We start from the raw sequence: 8,661 nt of genomic DNA, 5'->3' as shown, positions 1-8,661 counted from the left end.
TCTAGCGTTAAGTGGCACCGAAGCACCGCCCTCCATCGACGGATTCCCCACGAAAATATAGATCCGACAACACGACCGTGCGCGTTGCGAACGACGCTCCCGAGAGTTACGGCCCGGAGAGACGGTAACGTGTCCGAACGACCTCGGTTCTTTGGAAAACACCGCGGGGTAATATAACGACGCAAGTCATGCATAACCCTATTAGACAATTTCTTCAAAATACTCCCTGACCCTGCGGAGGGATATGGGCATTTAGTAAATAAAATAATGAATAGGGGAGGTCGGAAAACACGGATTACTCTGGACGGTGACACTGGATTGGAGCGGATTAATCTGTCAGCCAGTGAGGCGCTGAGGCTCTGTCTGTGGTGCCAGTGACACACAGAGACCTCCAGCATGTTGTTGTACTTAAAATTGCATCAACTTTAACAACTGCAGTGACGGAATCATCTGACGAGCTTTGTGTGTCCTTTCAAGTCAAGTATCTAGTCAAATCACCACCGAATAGCTCCCATGATGCTGCTCAAAGCCCCTGAGCCCTCCCTCTCCCTGTCCCATGCACGCACTTTCTCCACACAATCATCATGCAGGCAGCTGAGGCAGGTCTGTGCTGTGTGCTTTCATATTGGTTGGGCTGTTACGTAGCCAACAACATGCTGTGCATGCATGCTTGCAGGCAGGGGTTAAACTTGAGAGAGCCCCCAGGGGTCGGGTTCTAGCAGCTACCCATTTAGGTCTGATCGGAGTGGCGGAAGGTGCTAGATACTAGAAATATATAGATATTTAACTATGCATCTCTTTCAAACTTGAGTTGACTGTTGGCTCTCTATTATTCCCCAATCACTGGATTTTGCTCTGCGCCGGAAACCAGACAATTCCTTGCGAAATACCGTATGAGCATTGAGCACAGAGCACTGTGCAGTGCCTTTCAGTAAACTAGACTAGAGCACAGTTCTCCGTTCTCCCTGGACTATGAGCGCCCTCTGCTGTGCCAGACACAGCACCCAGATATTTTCCCCTTTATTCACTGCCACTGGGAAATATTATGTAGTTATTTTTATTTTTTAAATTGAGCTCTGGAAAGAACATCTCAGAGTTATTATATTATATTTATAGCAGTAGTCGTTGCGCCCGTAGGTCTCAGATTACTATTAAAACCTGTCTGTCCGTCATTCAGGTCATGCCTCCATATATGTGACACGCGACACGCTCCATATATGGCCGTCTATATATGAAGATCACAACACTGACCCCATCAAACCCTGGATAGCCATACATGGAGAAGACTGGATCAAGATCTGAATATATCGAGCCGGCCTGCAGCAACTCTACATCTGACCTCAAACCCATCTTGCTTCTCGCCCTCAGGCGTCTTACTGGTTATTATTAGTTTATTTTTGTGTGACAGACAGACAGTACAGTAGTATAGTGGGAGGCGGTCTTTTTTTGTGTGGTGTTGGTAGTAGTAGCCTAGTAGTATTCTGTAGTAGTATAGTAGACTATAGTAGTAATAGGCCTAGAAGTCGAAGAGAGATTTTTTTCAGTAGACATCACGCTGTTTTTATGGTGTTACCTACATGTTTGAAATTATTATCAGGAATACAATACATAGCTATTTCTATTTCTTTGCATGGAATGTCAGAACAGGTTCTGACATTCCATATGTTGATCCTTCCCCATCCATCCTTCCTCTTCGATGTCTCACTTTTGACTGATACCTGTCCATTCAAACTCTAGACGGGCCTGCCCCAAAGTTATTAGTGCAGCCATGCCCGGCAGCCGACGAAAAGAGTTCTCAACAGGCCCAAAAATTAAGGCCCAGCCCTCATCAAACCCTGTACACTCAATGTCCCAGCTACCACCCTTAGATCACCATATATGGAGCTGACCTGTTCTAACATTCCATATATTGATCTGACCTCCCTGTACTCTCAAGACATGCTCCTTATATGGCCAGTACAGAATTCATTCCGTGTTGATCTGACCCCCCATGCCAAAGCGCCAGCGCTCGCCCAGCAGCCTGCCGTCAACGAGACGGATGCGTGCACATGACCTCGCACGCTTCTCGTCCTTAGACGTCTTACTGGTGTATATTAACTTTTGTAAATTAGTGATTCCATTTATGTAACCAGATCCCAGTGTAAACCCACCACATCTTGCGTCTCACCTTACAACCCTGGTAGGCTAATGATGTTTTATGATTGTGTAAAGACAAGTGTCTTGTTCAGTAGTGTTGCCTGACATCACTGAAGTGTTGGACACCTGTTGTCCAGGTGTCACTTTCTAAAATATGACCTTTGGGCTGGTGTACATTTACACCTCAGCCACCATTGCCCTAATTACCTAGATGCTATACTGTGCAGTCATGTAGAAAGAATATGTTTGAGACTGAGCCAAATTAATATGTTGAAACCTTGTTACCACACCAAATTATTTTGTTTCCCTAATGCCTACTATTTTGTGCAATTGAATACATTTTCACTTAGACATTTGTTATACCCGAGCTTTGACGACAGAGAGCCATGCATGTTATTTTGAGGCATTCAATATTTATATACCGTAGTAGTATAATATCAGTGATATTATTTTGTATTAAAGATTAATTTCCCTCCCGGAGTGGATAAAACTGTTTAATGAGACAAACAAATAGCTTTATTGGTACTGAGTACCTGGCAATTCAGAGTAGGCACACAGCACATAGTCCAACACAAGCACAGGTTATAAGGAACTTGCTTTACCTTTCATGGAATAAAAAAATGGAGCCTATAGCCTAAAGTTTGATCACCTCTTTTTTGGGGCTGTAATCCATGAGACAGTGAGTCAGAGACTATTTATTTGTGAGAATTAAACTGCAAGGGGTGAAGAAAGATCTGTTTTGTAATGTTACAGACAGAGGGCAGTATAACACCAAGAAGAATTGAGTATAGCCTATTTACAGTAGTGAATCAATCTATCTATCTATCTATCTATCTCCTGCTTTTGCAGTACCATGTTTGTATCCAACTCTACTGCTTTTGCAGGTTAATCTTTAGGAAAATAAAAGGAAGGACAGATTTGTTTCAACCACTTTTTAGACTAATTATATTGTATCCCTGACTTCATCACATTAACACTGACATCTCTATTTTGGGGAAATAAAAAGTTAATACACATTCAATAATTGACAAAAAAGTTCATTATTTTTCAATTACAAAATAGCAAACTTCAGATCTAGGCTACAAAAAAAAAACATTGTTGTTATTTTTCATACAAGGTAGTATTATAGGGTTAGTTTTTAACAGTAGCAATACAATTCTTTGCTATGGGAGTGTATGTTTAAATTCCAACAAACATGACACCATGTGATTGGAATAATTATTTAGTTCCAAATATTTTAATACCACTGCTATGAAACAATGCTTTCTTGAAGGATATGGTCTCCAACATAATTTAGAATTGTGGTAATTAAGCTCCAAAGTACTGCAGGGTTTGCAGCTAAAGTTAAAAAAATTCTGAAATGTACGCCAAAAGCAGTGTACAGTACATTTATGTGCCTGCTGATAAATAAATACAAAATAAGATATATGTTGATTTAGCATTTAAGGGAGATTAAAACATTGTTTTACTGTTAAACTTACAAAATATACATTATTATGTGTGCATTTATGAAAATGATAATGTTCCTAAAACTCCTTTCAAGTGAATTTGATATATTCCATAAATTCCTACGTATATGCTTAGAAGAAGCAAGAATAGCAATGCCTATAAAAGCATAATGTTCATCCCCAAACCATGACAAGTTGCATTAATGTAATAATAACTGGGACTATAGGCTACTGCCAGATGGCCAGATGGATCATAGTTAGCACATAATAGAAGAGAGAATAAACAGGAAACCTGATGCTAGCTAATTGGCTGTGCATCTGAGGAAGAATGGTATCTGTTAAGCCTGTAAAAGTCAACAAACAGCCAGAGAAAACAGAACATGATATCAAAATATAGCTTGTGAGTTCATATATCTTGTTTCTCTCACACAACTGCACTATAGCTAGGCTATATGAAAAAGATCACACCTGTGTGAAGTGAGGGGCGCTCTTATCATCATACATCATCTCTTGTTTGTGTTTACACACTTTTGTCTTCAATGTTTGTGTTTACACAAACCCTCAAGCTGGATATAGGAAGGGCTAGCGGCCTAGCAGTCCTCAAAAATCTGACCCTGAACTGAGCGGTGCAGGCGGTGTGTGTGTGTGTGTGTGTGTGTGTGTGTGTGTGTGTGTGTGTGTGTGTGTGTGTGTGTGTGTGTGTGTGTGTGTGTGTGTGTGTGTGTGAGTGTGAGTGTGAGTGTGTGCGTGCGTGCGCTGCAGTGGTCAATGGGTCTGTGTGTGTGTGTATTTGTACAGAAATACCATATCAAAGCTATAAGTTATAAGGATAGTCTTGCGAGCCAGACTTTTGCCTCCCACAATGTTGAAAAGCATACATATATAGCATCTACATAATGTCTATACAGCATTCTGAGACTTCTTTCACCCGGAAAGGTTGTTATACAAAATACAACCCAAATACTGTAGGTAACCTCGTCTTTGCTTTACTTTTGATTACATTGTCACAACTCTGACAGTAAAGCCTGGGGATGCACAAGGTTGTCATTGAATCAAAAGGTATGGATTCAGATTTTCCCAGACATAATGACAGTTTGTAATGTTATCAGAAAGTGCAGATATTGCTGAGCAAAGTGCTGAGGGCTTTTTCTATCTGCAAGTTGTCCCTGTCCGAGACCAGTCGTACAGAGTAATCCACAAACAGAAACAAATTGCGGTTATATACATGCTGATTTCATGACGTTGTTAACATATAAGAACAGTATAGCGGCACCAGAATGCTTGTGGAACCCAACAGTTCACTTGGAGGTACGAGGACATTTATATCAACCATTGGTCTCTTCTCATCTGTCAGCAGCAAATACATTATGAAAAACAAAAGACATGATCAGTAAATCACTTACTGATCTGTAAATAGACAATGGGACTTCAAACAGATGTTCTGGTATTGACCAACCATGAGACCGTTGAGATATGTGCTTTATAAAGTAGCTAAGATCTATTAGATTAAAGTTATATCATTTAAAATGTTCAAGTCATGACCTTTTTTACATTGTCACGAATATCCCCTTTTCTTAGCCAGTTCTATCAACAAGTTAGTTATACCCTTTCACAGTAGGAGTACAATTGATTCCATGGCAGAATAATGTTTTAATTGATAAAATGTGTAGAAAGTAATATCCCCTCTTCACAAAAAAGCCTTTTAAATTGAGGTCAAGGGGATTTGTGATCCCTCTGACTTTTCCACACGCTTCAATAAGTGCCTCTGAGTCCCTTGTCCCTGTTTGATGAACAATTCTGTTGCTCATGGCTGGTTGGAGCTAATTAAAAGCTATTTATAATCAAGGGGAAATATAGCTGAGAGAGAGAGAGAGGGGGGAGTATAAAAGTGTCATGAATCAAAACGAAAGACTCATTGTAAACCAAAACTAAGGAATATTCAATATTCACTTATGGGCATCGATCAGAGTGATAATACCATCTTGGATGTTCCCTCCATGGTGGAAAGTCTTGTGACGCAAGGCTTGCCATGTATGAGCTGAGACTGAGAACAGACAAAACCCAAAACCAATAGTTCAGAGAGAAGTTTTCCCTCTTGTGAGATGGGGTGGAGTGAGGGGTTTACTTGCCTGCCTCCCTTGAGCACTACTGGGACATGAGAAACTCCTTTAACAACTTTAACTATATTTTATCATTTTTTGGAACAGAAAAAAAAATATTCTCACACAATCTGTTCCATGGAGCAAAAGATGCTGATTCCAGATGAACGATTGACTGATCTGCTCCTGTCCATGTAACTATGTGACTATAGAAACACACCACAATTAACTCATCAACGACGAGCCATCATGTTTTCACAAATAAATGCTAATCGTTTCCCCAGTGAAAAGCAAAAACATTCAATCATGTGCATGCACACCGTGCGACACAAGCATAAACAGAAGGTCAATAGTCTGCATTTCAATTATCTCTCATCAGCCAGAGCCATTAGTATGTCACATGACTTTGGATAACAGGGCGCCCATGATCATAAGTATGGCAATGTAATCATTTAGGTTAGAAGCTGGGTTGCAACTGCAAGACACAACATACACAATAGCCTCTGTGCCACATAAACTCTTTATTAACTTGTGGATATAGAACAAGAGTGAGAAATCACTCATTGATGTGTCAAAAGTCTTGCCTGGATATATGAAACATGACATTTTTGTATGTCAGCCTCTTCTCTGGTGCTCGTCCAACTTGTCCTCCAAGGACAGTCATCATAACCTAAGTGCAACTGGGGTTGCTTTTGTTGAGGACCTGTGACACAGTAATCGATGACCTCTCGGCTATGCTCGAGTCAACACTGTCATCTCTTTTCACTACCCTTTACAACCCCTTTCCACGTTACTTTCCACTGTGGCCTCACATGAAATGGGTTGAAAAGCTGAGAAGCATTTGGACTCCCCTGGCACCACACCAGCGCAGAGGCCTCATTATAATGAAGGTTATATTGCTCTGTCCTCTGTGTCCCTCTCCATTCAGAAATCTCTCTGATGTCCAGGAGTCTATCCTACAGATGTGAGGTTTACCCCTCCAGCATGCCAGTAGCGCTGCACATCTGTCGACGTCGTACAGTATGCATGAGTGTATGGGACACTCACACTTAGAATGAGCCCAGGCCAGGTGTGTGAGTGTGAGTGTGAGTGTGAGTGCGAGTGCGAGTGCGAGTGCGAGTGCGAGTGCGAGTGTGTGTGTGTGTGTGTGTGTGTGTGTGTGTGTGTGTGTGTGTGTGTGTGTGTGTGTGTGTGTGTGTGTGTGTGTACATGCGGCACAATTAAGCTATCGCATCCAGCTATAGCACATACAGCATTGGATGATCTAATGAACATGTTGAAGTGATCTCTCTCTCTCCCATACTGACGTCAAGTGCACCCAGTGCATATAAGTGGAGGAGCCGGACAGTTATAGCCTGCAGAGTCTTCTGACCTATTGACCCTCAAGAATGGTCAGTATGGTATAGTGACTGAGTCTGATAAAATCCTTTCATAATGGTTGAATGTTCCACTCAGTCATAAAAGCATGAATTCACAATTCCTTGATCATTGATTGGAAATATGACATTCACTGTACAATAAATGTAATTGTTGCAGATTGTGTGTTATGTGAAATCTAAAGCCATGAGAAGTGCATGCGTATACAAAATGACCTTTCCCAAAATGAACTTCAAAGAGACTTTGCCTCACAACAACATGTTGACAACTAATGCATGTTGAAAGGAACTTGCGTCACAAGACATCTCAATGTCTCCATCTATCAATGAGAGTGACAAACTGTATGGTAACTGAGCCATGCATTGCACAACCAAGAGCTATATAATGTGGAGAGAGATGCAGAGTTGCAGACCAGTCAGGATAGGAACGGTATAGGACTAGTGGAATCCAGAGGATCGAATAGGAATCCAGGACCCGGATGGAGCGAGAGGAGAGGAACCAGAAGGAACCAGAGAGAAGGATCTCTGATGAGAGGGTCTTGGCCACATCAGGACACACCGCTCCTACAGACCAGCTCCCGACACTACAACGAGAAGCTCAGGGGTTACCCAGACCGGCGATCCAACCCCTGCCGCTTGCCGCCTGCCACGCGACCTCTCTCCCTCAGAAGACAGACGACCCCAGTCTGCCTCTCTCTCAAAGCGCCCAACAAACCAACTCTCAGGAAAGTGATGCATTACATCAAGTTTCTAAGTTCGTGGCAAAGGACATTATCTATCATATAATTTCATTATCATTTTATTTGTTTCTTAAATTCTATTTGAACCTGCATTAACTCTTATTTAAGAATTCAACTGAGTTGTCTATAGCTTAGGTGTGGAAATAAATTGATTAATGTTTTTAAAACAAGTCTATTATTTGCTCAAGAGTTGAAGTTACTGGTTAATGGAAAAGATCTCTTACCTTCAGATTCCATATATTTATTGAGATAAAATAATAACTGATTATTTTATAATCTTTTTAATAATTTTATTGGTGGTTTAAAGTTAAGGGTTAAATCAAAATTAATCTTGTGCTTATTCCTAAACTCATTTCACTGGTGCCCCTTCTAAAATTCAGATTGATTTAGACTTATAATTGAAAACATATAATTCAGATTTATGAATAATTATTTCATAATTATTAATTCCACCGATATAAAATCTACATGATTAAATATATAACTACTACACGTGCGTGCGTGCGTGCGTTTTACAACTTCTCTAAATATTATTACACACAATTATGACAGCGGAAATGTACTCTATGTATTTATTTATGTTTTAATAAATACAGTTTCTGACAATATTTTGCTGCATTGTAAAATAATTCTTGAGCATTCAACAGGACTGTCCAGCATTCCTTTAAGCGGTACATCTGTATAGACAAATGCTGTAACGAGAGCTGCAAGGAGTGTTGCTAAAAAGACTACAGTCAATGTTACACAGTACATTCTGTATTGGAAGTCAATGATTGGGATGAAAGTGAAGCTTTTCCCAAATATGGAGAAGACTGACTTCATAATACTGATCACATAGATAGATAACTGACATACAGTATAC

Source organism: Protomyctophum parallelum (genome assembly GCF_964188405.1).
Source record: "Protomyctophum parallelum genome assembly, chromosome: 14".
NCBI classification, from domain to species: domain Eukaryota; kingdom Metazoa; phylum Chordata; class Actinopteri; order Myctophiformes; family Myctophidae; genus Protomyctophum; species Protomyctophum parallelum.
Note: the sequence above shows the minus strand (reverse complement) of the source record.